The sequence below is a fragment of the Heterodontus francisci genome, chromosome 7 (assembly GCF_036365525.1).
Source record: "Heterodontus francisci isolate sHetFra1 chromosome 7, sHetFra1.hap1, whole genome shotgun sequence".
Taxonomy (NCBI): domain Eukaryota; kingdom Metazoa; phylum Chordata; class Chondrichthyes; order Heterodontiformes; family Heterodontidae; genus Heterodontus; species Heterodontus francisci.
Window position 1 is genome coordinate 18,444,369 of NC_090377.1, and position 14,903 is coordinate 18,459,271.

Consider the following 14,903-nt stretch of genomic DNA (forward strand, 5'->3'; position numbering starts at 1 on the left):
TCTCTGGCTTTATTTTTCATCATTTTGAGACTGCATTCAGAAAACATCAATACTTTTCAATGCATAAAATTTATTTTTCTGGGCATGGTAAAAATCTAGCTCATCTTTTTCCTGAACAGTATAGAGGGAAATTTAATGAATGAACGCTCTTTATTCTGAGCTTCTTGTAATGAGATCACATGTCAGAACATTTTTTTGTGCTGCTCTCCAAAACTGAAAAGATGCTCTCAATCTATGTGCGCCTTTTTAATTTAAATTTCTGCAAAAACTAATATCGCACACCAATTCATTACAAATAATTGCAATGAACAACTTTAATACTTGTCTTAGCTTTTATTTAAATTATTATGAATCGTATTGAATGTAATGTGATGACCATAGAGTACAGTGATCGTCTCATGATATTTGTGTTCAATTTTGGTTAATTTCCGGCAAACGTGCGTTGAATGGCCTCAGTTTCCTTTGAGAAACCTACTGTAATCAGGACATCATAGTGCCCATGGTTATGAAAGAAGCTTCCCTTCTTGGGTATAGTTCGTCTTATGTGAACCCAGGCAGTGACTATCAGCAGGCTATTTGACTGTGAAAACATCACAGAAGAGACCAATACTGCATTTTTTATTAATTCATGGAATTTGGGCATCACTGGCAAGGCCAGCATTTGTTGCCCATCCCTAAATGCCCGTGAGACGGTGGTAATGAACCAGCTTCTTGAATACAGCAGAGTGGCTTGCTGGGCCTTTTCAGAGGGCAGTTTCAGCCACATTGCTGTGGGTCCTGGAATCACATGTAGGTCAGACTGGCTAAGGACGGCAGATTTCCTTCCCTACAGGGCATTAGTGAACCAGATGGGTTTTTACGACATTTCAGTAATTTCATGGTCACCATTACTGAGACTAGCATTTAATTCCAGACTTATTTAATCAATTGAATTCAAATTCCGCAGCTGCCATGTTGGGATTTGAACTCATGTTTTGGAACATTAATCCAGGCCTGTGAATTGCCAGTCCAGTAACATAACCACTAAACTACTGTACCCTTCATCTGGCATCCAATCACACAGAGTCCTCCAGCAGTGGTCAATGGTCAACGATCAGGAGCAGGAGCTCTGGAAGATATTTTCTTCCCTCCTTACTCTGGAGGATTGTGTACAGTGATGCTGTTCAGACTGGCCATATCGGCTGGCATCAGCCGACTCAGCCAAATCTGGGAATACTACCTGGGGATTCCTTGGCTTCATGCCTCAGTATGATGTTTGGATGTTGCTATGACCAGGTGAGCAATGTGTCTAGGGGTCTCTTGCTATCTTCACCTGGTCTTATTGTAACAGGGTTTAATTTTAAACACATTGTGTTTTGAGCTCTCCCTTTGTGAATCCTTGTTCACAACTTTCCAATTATAAGGCAAATAAATGAGCACAAACAGGCTTTCTTTGGTTTAAAACAGAAAGATGAAATTTATTAAACCTTAAACTTAACTCTAATACGGTGCATATCTACGGATATACAATGCGCTCACGCTAGCATGCATACGCGATATAAACATGCAGATAGGAATAGAAAAGATCAGAAGAAAAGATAACTAGAACATTTTGAGGCAATATCTTGTTACTGTTTCTCAAGCTCACTGTAGTCCTTGATCGAAGTTATAGTCTTGTGTTTCGTTGGAGCCCAGTAATCTTCTTAAAACTTTGTTCACGTGGCAAACCTTTCTCTCTTTGAGTTTCAAGTGTCTTCAATGGTTTCAGTTTCCTGAGAGATGAGCAGGCAGGCAGGAGATGTTCTTGCTTCAGTTCCAGGAGCACATAGCATTCTGCCTCAAATCCCTTTGTTTGGGAGTTCAAATTTTTTAAAAAACTCCCAAGTTGCCCAGCAGGCTAGTCATGTGACTAGCTCCTTATAAGGAACAGTCTCTTCAAAAATCCTTTATGGGAATCTACAACGAGAGGTCATAGTTTTAGGATAAGGGGTAGCAGATTTAAAACAGAGATGAGGAGAAATTATTTCTCTCAAAGGGTCTTGAATCTGTGGAATTCACTACCCCAGAGTGCGGTGGATGCTGGGACATTGGGTAAATTTAAGGAGGAGATAGGCAGATTTTTAATTAGAAATGGGTTGAAGGGTTATGGAGAACGGGCAGGAAAGTGGAGTTGAGGCCAAGATGAGATCAGCGATGATCATATTGAATGGCGGAGCAGGCTCGAGGGGCTGAATTGCCTACTCCTGCTCCTAGTTCTTATGTTCTTAAGTGCAACTTCTCTGCAACAGCCATAGTCATGTGGCTAAAACTGTTCTGGCCACTTCTGTGTATTGGCAAGCAACTGTTTCAACATTGTCTGGTATTATGAAAATATCCTTCCACTCAGGACTTGTGATTTTAACTTTCTGTTCATATGACAAAATAATGTGTGCCTCAGTCTTGGCAGGTGGGTGGGTTTGCCTGACATTGTCCATTTACCCACTGAGCCATTGAGAGTGGGGAGGTGGAGGAGGGGTTGGAGGGACACGCACATAAAAGCAAGAAGACCATTAATTCTCCATGCATTGACCGTGGGTCTATATAGAGATCCAATGGAAAAGGTCAAAGCTCTGCAGTTCTGCCACATCCAGCCATGAATGGTGGTGGACACTTAAACAACTATCTGGAGGAGGAGGCTCCAAAAACATCCGCATCATCAATAATGGGGGAGCCCAGCACGTCTGTGCAAAAGACAAGACAGAAGCATTTGCAACCATATTCAGCCAGGAGTGCTGAATGGATGATCCATCTCTGTCTTTGTCTCAGGTCAGTCTCCAGCCAATTCGATTCAATCCGTATGATACCAAGAAACACTGAAGGCACTGGCTACTGCAAAGGCCCTGACAACATCCTGGCTATAGTACTGAAGACTTGTGCTCCAGAACTTGCTGCGCCCCTAGCCAAGCTGTTCGAGTACAGCTACAACACTGGCATCTACCTGACAATGTGGAAAATTACCTAGGTATGTCCTGTCTACAAAAAGCAGGACAAAGCCAATCCACCCAACTGCCACTCCATCAGCCTACTCTCGATCAGCAGCAAAGTGACGGAAGAGGCCATCGACAATGTTATCTAGCAGCACTTACACAGCAATAACCTGCTCAACGATGCTCAGTTTGGGTTCTGCCAGGACCATTCAGCTCCTAACCTCCGTCCAAACCTCCATCCAAACATGGACAAAGAATTCAAGAGGTGAGGTGAGAGTGACTGCCCTTGACATCAAGGCAGCATTTGACCGAATGTGGCATCAAGGAGCCCCGAGCAAAATTGAAGTCAATGGGAATTGGGGGGAAAGCTCTCCACTGGTTGTTGGAGGCCAAACATCTAAGCCCTAGGACATCACCGCATGAGTTCCTCAGGGTAGTGTCCTAGGCCCAACCATCTTAGGCTACTTCATCAATGACCTTTCCTCCATCATAAGGTCAGAAGAGGGGATGTTTGGTGATGATTGCATTGTGTTCAGTACCATTCACAACTCTTCAGATACTGAAGCAGTCCTATGTCCACATGCAGCGAGACCTGGACAGCATTCAGACTTGGGCTGATAGGTGGCAAGTCACATTCGTGTCACACAAATGCCAGACAATGACCACCTGCAACAAGAGAGAATCCAACCATCTGCCCTTGACATTCAATGACATTACCATTGCTGAACCCCCCACCATCAACATCCTGGGGATTAACATTGACCAGAAACTTAACTGAACCAGCCATATAAATACTGTGGCTACAAGAGTAGGTCAGAGGCTGGGAATTCTGTGGCGAGCATTTCACCTCCTGACTCCACAAAGCCTGACCACCAGGAGTGTGATGGAATACTCTCCACTTGTCTGGCTGAGTGAGCTCTAACAACAATCAAGAAGCTCAACACCATCCAGGACAAAGCAGCCTGCTTGATTGACACCCCATCCACCACCTTAAACATTTACTCCCTCTGCCACCGGCGCACAGTAGTAGCAGTGTGTATCATTTACAGCAGCACTGCAGCAACTTCCCAAGCCTCCTTCAACAGCACCTTCTAAACCCACAATCCCTACCACCTAGAAGGACAAGGGTAGCCGACACATAGGAACACCACCACCTGCAAGTTCCCCTCCAAAACACACATCATCCTGACTTGGAACTATATCGCCACTCCTTCACTGTCCCTGGGTCAAAAACCTGGAACTCCCTTCCTAATAGCACTGGGGGTGTACCTACACCAGATGGACTGCAGCAGTTTAAGAAGGCAGTTCTCAAGGGCAATTAGGGGTGGACAACCAATGTTGGCTTTACCAGTAATGCTCACATCCCATGAAAGAAAAGAAAAAGTTGTCATGAATAATTGTAGAGCTCCATGCAATTGTATCCCATGCAAGGCCATCAGGAACGGTGCACTGATCTCCAACCCATGTTCTGATATGAGCTCCCAATATGTGATGCAGTGATGCCAGAGGGTCAGGCCATAAAATCCACTCCATAACTATAAAGAGACTCCACTGTCTTCTTTTCAAACTGTTAGTATAGTATTTTAGCAATAAAGGAGTTAGACTCATCGGAGATGTAATTTGACTTCACTATTGGCGTGAAAATCCGTAGCTAAATTGGCAGCCCATTTTACACTGCTTCAATGGTAAAGGAAATTGGGGCATGGTGTAAAATGGGCTATGAACCCATTTTCATGTGACTCGTGAAGACCAATTTTGCCCCTTGGAATCATAAGCCCCAAAATTCTGGGGACAAGGGAGTTTGCAGTGTAACCATGCATGCCCCCCAGGGTGGAGCAGATAGAATTTGGAACAGGCTATGGCTAATCCTGGATTTCACCACATATAAGTTTTGGAAGATATTCTTACCCCACTCACACCTTGGAGCTACCCAAAAAATGATGTACAGTCAACCACTATAAGGAATCAAAGGCATGAGTTCCATTGAGACTCTGGGGAAGAGCTCAGAAGTCTGCCAGGAAAGATAACTAATCCCAGAGGGAATCAAGTGCCTTTGAAATTCCAGTACCCTTGAGAAAAAGAAAACAAATCAGATGCTGATTGCCTTCAGGGGCCCCCTGTCAGCGAGGCGATGTGCCACTTCAGTGGGTCGTGATGGTATAGTGGACAGTGAAGAAGGTTGTCTATGGTTCCAACAGGATATAGATCAACTGGGAAAGTGGGCAAGGGAGTGGCAAATGGAATTTAATGCAGACAAGTGCGAAGTGATGCATTTTGGGAAGTTAAACCAGGGCAGGACATATACAGTGAATGGCAGGGCCCTGGCGAGTGTTGTTGAGCAGAGAGACCTTGGGGTGCAACTACATAGTTCCCTGAAAGTGGCAACACAGGTAGTCAGGGTGGTGAAGAAGGCATATGGCATGCTTGCCTTCATCGGCCGAGGCATTTAGTACAAGAGTTGGGATGTCAGGTTACAGTTGTATATAAGGTTGGTTAGGCCGCATTTGGAGTAGTGTGTGCAGTTCTGGTCGCCGCACTACAGGAAAGATGTGATTAAGCTAGAGAGGGTGCAGAAAAGATTCACAAGGATGTTGCCTGGTCTGGAGGGCTTGAGTTATAAAGAGAGATTGGATAGGCTGGGTCTGTTTTCCCTGGAGCGAAGGAGGCTGAGAGGGGACATGATAGAGGTATATAAAATTATGAGACGAATAGATAGGGTAGATAGCCAGAGTCTGTTTCCCATGGCAGGGGTGACTAAAACTAGAGGGCATAGATTTAAGGTGAGAGAGAGGAGGTTTAAAGGGGATCAAAGGGGTAAATTTTTCACGCAAAGAATAGTGTGTGTCTGGATTGAGCTGCCAGAGGAGGTGGTGGAGGTAGGAACTGTAGCAACATTTAAGAGGCATCTGGACAGGTACTTGAATGAGCAAGGCAGAGAGGGATATGGAATGAATGCAGGCAGGTGGGATTAGTATAGATAGGCATTATGGTCGGCATGGACGCGGTGGGCCGAAGGGCCTGTTACTATGCTGTACGACTCTATGACTCTATGATTATCTCACAGCATTTAATGAGGCAGACGTGTGGATGATAAGAAGCAAAGCTGAAGAAGCGAATGGAAGATATGGTCAAAGGAAAGCATTTTTAGAAAGAGTTGATGTTAGTGAGGGAGGTAGTAGAGCAATATATTATTAGAAAAGAATGAAAGTAGGAATAAGGGGCCATAAATATGATATAGTCATCAATAAAACCAACAAGGAAATGGTGAAAAACTTCTTTACCCAAAGAATGGTGAGAATGTGGAACTTGCTATCACATGGAGTGGTTGAGACAAATTGTAGAGATGCATTTAATCGTAAGCTAGATAAATACATGAAGAAAGAAATAGAAGGATATTTAAATTTCTCATCTTTGTTTTCAAATCCCTCCAGGGCCTCACACATCCCTATCTCTGTTACCTCCTTCAGCACTACAGCACTCCGCAATCTCTGCGTTCCTCTAATTTTGGCCTCTTGATTTAAATTGCTCCACCACTGGAGGCCGTGCCTTCGGCTGCCTAGGCCCTAAGCTCTGGAATTCCCTTCCTAAACCTATCTGCCTCTCTACCTCTCTTTTCTCCTTTCAGACATTTCTCAAAACCTAACTCTTTGACCAACCATTTGGTCATCTGCCCTAATATCTCCTTCTGTGGTTCGGTGTCAAACTTTGTTTGATAACGCTCCTGTGAAGCGTCTTAGGATGTTTTACTATGTTAAAATGCAAGTGCAAATGCAAGTTTTTTAAAAATTTATTCATGGGATGTGGGCATCACTGGCTAGATCAGTATTTATTGCCCATCCCTGATTGTCCTTGAACTGAGTAGTTTGCTAAGCCATTTCAGAGGGCACTTAAGAGTCAAACACATTGCTGTGGGTCTGGAGTCACATGTAGGCCAGACCAGGTAAGGACAGCAGATTACCTTCCCTAAAGGACATTAACAAGCCAGATGGGTTTTGACAACAATTGACAATGGTTTCATGGTCACCATTAGACTAGCTTTTTTGTTGTTGATAGAGTGAGATGAAGTAGGGTGGGAGGAGGCTAATGTAGAGCATAAATACTGGCACACTTGGACAGAGTGACCTGTCTCTGTGCTGTACATTCGAGGTAATTATGTGAAAAAGCATCTTAAGAATTGATGAAACATTGTCCGATGGTGGATTGGAGAAAGCCATGATCTGATATCTGCAGAATGGAGAGTCCATTTGGAGATCTACAAATCAAAAGGATTACCAAAATATGTGGAGCAAGGCCATGGGGTCACTGAAAGATGAGGGTGAAGATCTGAAAATCAATTGGCAAGGGCACTGAGATCCAGGGTGCCAAGGGTGAAAATGATAGGTGTGTGGGAGAGGAGGGGGTCAGCAGAGCTCTGAATAACTTGTGTGGACTGAGGAGGACCATGACGGTAGGATTGGAGTAGTTGACCTCCCAGGTTGATAGAGGGCTGTCAGCACTGGCGAGCGAGAAGCAGATGTTGTAAGCTTCCAGTTTCACAGGTGAAAGAAAGAAGCCATGGCAATTGGCCAGATGTGGAGCAGGAAACTCAGCTCAGGGTCAATAAGAACTGCAACTGGATTTGACTTGGGTGGCACATAGGGTGGTTGGTGGAATTGTGACCTGAAGCTTGTCAGTGCTAGCAGGAGCTGAAGAAAAGATGGTGATGACTTATTGAGCTGAAGGAAAGTTGCACTCATCCAGGACTTACCTAAATAGCTCATAATCATGCCTGTATGTGCACTATACAGCTCTGTGATAAAAACAAGAAATGCTGGAACCACTCAGCAGGTCTGGCGGCATCTGCGGAAAGAGAAGCAGAGTTAACGTTTCGGGTCAGTGACCCTTCTTCGGAACTAGCAAATGTTAGAAATGTCAAAGGTTATAAGCAAGTGAGACGGGGGTGGGGCAAGAGATAACAAAGGAGAAGGTGTAGATTGGACAAGGCCACATAGCTGACCAAGAGGTCATGGAGCAAAGGCAAACAATATGTTAATGGTGTGTTGAAAGACAAAGCATTAGTACAGATAAGGTATTAACAAACTGAAGATTGAGCAGCAGCAAGTACAAACATGAAAAAAAAACAGTGGGTAAGCAAACTGAACAAAATACAAACTTTCCACAGATGCTGCCAGACCTGCTGAGTGGTTCCAGCATTTCTTGTTTTTATTTCAGATTTCCAACATCCGCAGTATTTTGCTTTTATACAGCTCTGTGAGACTGGCTCGTGTCATTACACTTATAGACACAGTGAACCATCTGGTCAAGTAGATGATCTTCTTCTTTGGCCTCCTTGTCTCGAGAGACAATGGGTAAGCGCCTGGAGGTGGTCAGTAGTTTGTGGAGCTGCGCCTGGAGGGGTTAGAAAGGCCAATTCTAGAGAGACAGACTTTTCCACAGGTGCTGCAGATAAAATTGGTTGTCAGGGCTGTTACACAGTTGGCTCTCTCCTTGCGCTTCTGTCTTTTTTCCTGCCAACTGCTAAGTCTCTTCGACTCGCCACGCTTTAGCCCTGCCTTTATGGTTGCCCGCCAGCTCTGGCGATCGCTGGCAACTGACTCCCACGACTTGTGATCAATGTCACAGGACTTCATGTCGCGTTTGCAGACGTCTTTAAAGCGGAGACATGGACGGCCGGTGGGTCTGGTACCAGTGACGAGCTCGCTGTACAATGTGTCCTTGGGGATCCTGCCATCTTCCATGTGGCTTACATGGCCAAGCCATCTCAAATGCCGCTGGCTTAGTAGGGTGTATATGCTGGGGATGTTGGCCACCACGAGGACTTCTGTGTTGGAGATATGGTCCTGCCACCTGATGCCAAGGATTCTCTGGAGGCAGCGAAGATGGAATGAATTGAGACGTTGCTCTTGGCTGACGTACGTTGTCCAGGCCTCGCTGCCGTAGAGCAAGGTACTGAGGACACAGGCTTGATACACTTGGACTTTTGTGTTATGTGTCAGTGCGCCATTTTCCCACACTCTCTTGGCCAGTCTGAACATAACAGAGCTTTCCCATGCGCTTGTTTAATTCTGTATCGAGAGACAGGTTACTGGTGATAGTTGAGCCTAGGTTGGTGAACTCTTGAATCACTTCCAGAGTGTGATCGCCGATATTGATAGATGGGGCATTTCTGACGTCCTGTCCCATGATGTTCGTTTTCTTGAGGCTGATGGTTAGGCCAAATTCATTGCAGGCAGCCGCAAACCTGTCGATGAGTCTCTGCAGACACTCTTCAGTGTGAGATGTTAATGCAGCATCGTCAGCAAAGAGGAGTTCCCTGATCAGGACCTTTTGTACTTTGGTCTTCACTTTAAGATGGGCAAGGTTGAACAACCTGCCCACCGATCTTGAGTGGAGGAAAATTCCTTCTTCTGAAGACTTGAATGCATATGAGAGCAGCAGGGAGAAGAAGATCCCAAACAGTGTAGGTGCGAGAACACAGCCCTGTTTCACGCCACTCAGGATAGGAAAGGGGTCTGATGAGGCGCCGCTATGCTGAATTGTGCCTTTCATATTGTCATGGAATGAGATGATGATACTTAGTAGCTTTGGTGGGCATCCAATCTTTTCTAGTAGTCTGAAGAGACTACGTCTGCTGACGAGGTCAAAGGCTTTCATGAGATCAATGAAAGCAACGTAGAAGGGCAACTGTTGTTCACGGCATTTCTCCTGTAGCTGGCGAAGGGAGAACAGCATGTCAATGGGTGATGATATTGGCATAGTGCATGTCCTGTGGTACTGCTCCCTCATCGCAGCACAGGCAAAGCAGTTCGTGCAGAGCTGAAAGTATAGCAGGCTTGGCACTCTTGATGATGTCAGGAGTAATGCCGTCCTTCCCAGGGACTTTTCCGCTGGCTAGAGGATCAATGGCATCACTGAGTTCCGATTTTGTTGGCTGTACGTCCAGCTCATCCATGACTGGCAGAGACTGGGCTGCATTGAGGGCAGTCTCAGTGACAACATTTTCCTTGGAGTACAGTTCTAGGTAGTGTTCCACCCAGCGGTCCATTTGTTTGCGTTGGTCAGTTATTGTGTCCCCTGATTTAGATTTGAGGGGGGCAATCTTCTTGATGGTTGGCCCAAAAGCTCTCTTAATGCCATCATACATCCCTCTGATATTTCCTGTGTCAGAGGCCAGCTGGATATGACTGCATAGGTGTTGCCAGTCATCATTTGTGCAGCGCCTGGCTGTTCTTTGTGCAGCGCTTCTGGCAGCTTTAAGTGCTATGGATGTTAACTCGCTGGGGGCTTTCTTGTAGTTCAGCAGTGCAATGCGCTTAGCGGCTATGACAGGTTCCAGCTCTTCAAAGTGAGATTGAAACCAGTCTGCATTCCGCTTCACACAATTGCCATAGGTGGTCATTGCTGAGTCATAGATGGCGTCTCTGATGTGGGCCCACTTGGTCCCTGCATCCCCTGTGGGAGTGTTTTGAAAGGCTTTTTCAAGTGAATTTAGAAACTTGCGTAACAGCTGTGGATGAGAAATTCTGCTAGTGTTGATGCGCAGGCGGCCCTTCTGCTTGGAGTGATGCAGCTTCTTTGATTTGAGTCTAACCTTGCTGCACACCAGGGAGTGGTCAGTGTTGCAGTCCGCACTGTGGAAGCTGCGTGTGATTTGAACACAGTTTAAAGAGGCTCGCCTTGTAACGATGAGGTCCAGCTGGTGCAAACGACGTGATCTTGGGTGCCTCCAAGAAACCTGGTGACAGGGTTCAGTGTGAAAGAATAAGTTGATGATACAGAGGTTATGATAGGTGCACAACTCAAGCAGTCTCTGTCAAGTAGATGATAAACTAACTAAAGACCATAATAACCGTTGCACAGCAGTCTATGGGAGGGAATAATTTACATCTCTCTTTAGAGCTATTCCTCTTTTATCAACTAAGAAAATGTATGATGAGTTGAAACTCCTCAATAAAGAATGGGAGAATGTCTGTTTTCCTCTCTATGATTAGCAGCTGATGAAATTGCTAGATTGTCAGACGTCTTTACAGTTTATGTTTATCAGTGCTTTGAACACCAAAAATACATTCTAACAACTAATTAAACTACAGGACTGACTCAATAAATAAAAACAAAAGGGACTTATTCACAATCCCCTCTAGATCTAGCTTTGACTTATATTCTTATATTAACTCTATATTATATCATTTGAACCACTTTAATATCATACACCTATTTAATATTTTATATAATTCTGACCACTTGAGTGTCTCTGATTTTAATTGCTTCATTGTAATTCTATTTAATAGTAGATCCCATTTAACATAATTTCCTTGTCTAATATTGTACCACTATTTAATTATGTACTCTACTTACAATTTTGCACTCCTATTTAACATTGTACCCATTTTAATATCGAAATGTTATTTAATTTTGAACCCCTATTTAATATTGAGCCCCTATTTAAAATGTTGCGCTCTTATGTACCCTATTAGTATTATGCTTCACCTCTTTAGTGTTCCCTATTGCACACCTATGGCCCCAAACTTAACATCCCATAATTAACTGCTATTTAAGGATATTGATGGTTTTAAATTAGCAAATATAGGACGGGGCAAATTCTTCTGCTGGTGATGTGTCGCAAAATTGGAAATGCATTCAAAGAAGGACATTTAATATTCAACCACAAATGAGAGAGCAGACTAATGCTGCAACTACTGATTCCTCCACTTGTTTTTCATGTGGGCTGCCCAGTGGATTATTATGGGGTAACAACACCATTGTGTGCACGACACCTCAGAACAGCAATAAACACAGTTCTTTATTTATCGACTTGGAGACCTTCAGAATTACCATTTAAATGAGTTGGTACTTGATTGAGGAGTTGTGAATTACCAGATTTATTAGACGTGTGAAGGACCCATAATTCACAGTCGCTATAGTTGTAAGCAAATTATTTTGTCTTTCATACAAGTACAGGGTTTAAATTAGAAATGCAGAATGAACCCAAGTGCCATCTTCTGAATCTCACTTCAACTAACCTTCCACTTCCTCCCCTTTCTCTATAATTTCCTGGTGTGAGTGAAACATTGTTTACACTGCCAAGCTCTATGTTTAACCATCCTTTGGTACAACTTTGTGGGCAGGGACACAGTTGTGTAGATCCTTTCTACATATCAACCCTATCAGGTAAATTGGGAGAAAGCTCATGTGGAGCATAAACACCAGCACAGACCTTTTGGGCCAAATGGCCCATTTCTGTACTGTGGTTTCTGTGCAATTCTAAATAAGGTGGACACATGAATGATGGCACATTGATAAGATACTGGTTCTTGTGGAACTGTAGCTAAACAAGGAATTATCAACTTCAGGAGAAGAGGCATCACATTCTGTATAGCACATAAATGTGCTGGGGTCAATATGGAAGATTTCTGTCCCAAAATCAGGCTCCCAATGCATTGGTAAAGAGATTGCATGGGATTATAGAGAGGGAAATGGTATTAGACTACTGACAGCTTCCACTCAAGAGATTACAGTTTGCAGGCTGCTTTTTTAATAGCATCTGAAGCTGACAAAGATTTATCCTACCCATTTTATTCTGGTGTAATGCTTGCAGTATAAACAGATCTTGTTTGTCAAGCTAGACTAATTCTTCTATTACCTGAGCCATTGCTTAAATTGACTTTTGAGAATTAAATCAACCCTACCGATTCATGCTCTGCATGCTAGAATTCATAAGCCCACTTTTAGTCTCAATACAAGTTCCTGCCTTTCTCAAAAATGCGGCCGGAAAGAGAATAGATTCCCAGGCTTCCATTTTTACTGGGGGATGGGAACATTACACTTCTGGCAGTCAGGTCTGGAGGTGGATGTGTGTAAATAGCTGGGTTATACTGTCTCAACAACTGGTGGACGACAAAAGTGTAAAAATTAAATATTAATAATAAGGAACAAGTGAGCAGCTGGGGAGTATTTTTTTGAGTAAGGTTTATTTTAACTAGTGAACTGTATTGATTATAAGTAGGATTTATCAGTACTAAGTAAGGTTTTATTAATAATTCTAAGGTGTTGTAGTATTGGTAAGGTGTTTTTTAGAAATAGCAAAGAGTCAACTAATAAATATTGGAATGTTCGAGGTGCTTCAACCTCGAGAGTCACCTCCTGTGCTATGTGGGAGCTCCAGGATGCTTCCGGTACCCTGGAGAACCATTTGTGCAGAAAGTGTTGTCAATTGCAGCAGCTTGAGTTCCAGGTTTTGGAACTTGAGTGGCAGCTGGCAACACTGCGGTGCATTCGTGAGGATGAGAGCTAAGTGGATAGCATGTTTCTAGATGTGGTCACCCCACAGCTTAAGAGTATGCAGGAGGAGAGGGAAAGGGTGACCACCAGACAGTCAAAAAGAATCAGGCAGGTAGTGCAGGATAAGGGCCTGCTACCCAACCCGAACCCGACGGGACCCGACGACATGTGTCGGGTTCGGGTTGGGTCGGGCCCCTCTTCCGGTTCCGGCTTTCGGGCTCGGGTCAGGTCAGGCCGAGTCCGCATCGGGCCAGGACCGGGTCGGGCCTGACGCACACGGTAAGTGCTCTGCTGGTCAGTATTGAAATTAAAAAACTTAACTGAGCTGGGAGTCCAGGACGAAACTGAGTCTGTGCAATGAGCGAGTGACGTCACTATGAGATCATCACTCATGCGCTGCAACGTCCTGGAGGTTCCGAGTCGGAAGGTAAGTAAAGGGATGGCCGGGTCGCATCGAGGTCGGGCTCGGTCTCGGGGCAAAATCAGAGAGTCTCAGGCCAGGTCGGGCTCTGGTCCGCTGTAGTTTGGTCGGGTTTGGGTCAGGTTCTTTTTCCCGACCTGAGCAGGCCTTTAGTGCAGGAGACCCCTGCATGTATCACACTCTCCAACAGGTATTCAGTTCTGAATACTGAGGAAAGTGATGCCTCACCTGGGGAGTGCAGCCAGCGCCATGTCCATGGCACCAGAGATGGCTCAGCTGCACAGTGGGATACAGAGAAGACTGGAAGAGCCAGTGATAGGTGATTCAATAGTCAGGGGAACAAACAGGCATTTCTGTGGCTGCAGCCGTGAATCCAGGATGGTGTGTTGCCTCCCTGGTGTCAGGGTCAAGGATGTCACTGAGCGGCTGCAGAACATCCTGAAGGGGGAGGGTGAACAGCCAGCAGTCGTGGTCCACATCGGAACCAACGACATAGGTAGAAAGAAGAATGTACTCCTGCAGTCAGAATTTAGGGAGCTAGGTAAGAAATTAGCAAGCAGGACCTCAAAAGTAGTCAGCTCCGGATTACTCCCAGTCCCTCGCACAAGTGAGTACAGAAATAGAAGGATAAGACAGATGAATGCGTGGCTGGAAAGATGGTGCAGGAGGGAGGACTTTAGATTCCTGGGACATTGGGACCAGCTCTGGGGGAGATGGAACCTGTACAGGCTGGACGGGTTGCACCTGAACAGAGCTAGGACTGAGTTCCTTGTGGGACATTTTGCTAGAGCTGTTGGGGAAGGTTTAAACTAGTTTGGCAGGGGGATGGGGACCTGAGGGTAGACTGTTGGGACAAAATCAGAAATGAAAATGGAAGGCAGAAAATTAATATATGAGTCTGGAAGACAGAGGAAACAAAGGTTAGAAAATAAGAGTTTGGCTCAAGGATATCTATTTCAATGCAAGGAGTATAGCAAATAAAGCAGATGAGCTGAGGGCACAGATAGACACGTGGCAGTATGATATCATAGTTATTACAGAAACATGGCTGAAGGAGGAACAGGAATGTCAGCTCAACGTTCCTGGTCACAAGGTTTTCAGATACGATAGGGAGAGGGATAAGAAAGGAGGGGGAGTGGCAATTTTGGTCGATGAAACTGTTACAGCTGTGAGGAGGGATGATATGTTTGAAGATTCATCAAATTAGGACATATGAATTGCGCTAAGGAACAAAAAAAAGGGGCAATCACACTGCTGGG

General features: G+C 44.7%; 1 protein-coding gene across 1 annotated transcript in view; it reads left to right on the forward strand.

Moving 5' to 3' along the window:
• Positions 1-14,903, forward strand: part of LOC137371880 (contactin-associated protein-like 5) — a 558,385-nt gene that overhangs the window by 97,530 nt on the left and 445,952 nt on the right. The gene's annotated exons all lie outside the window — the stretch shown is intronic.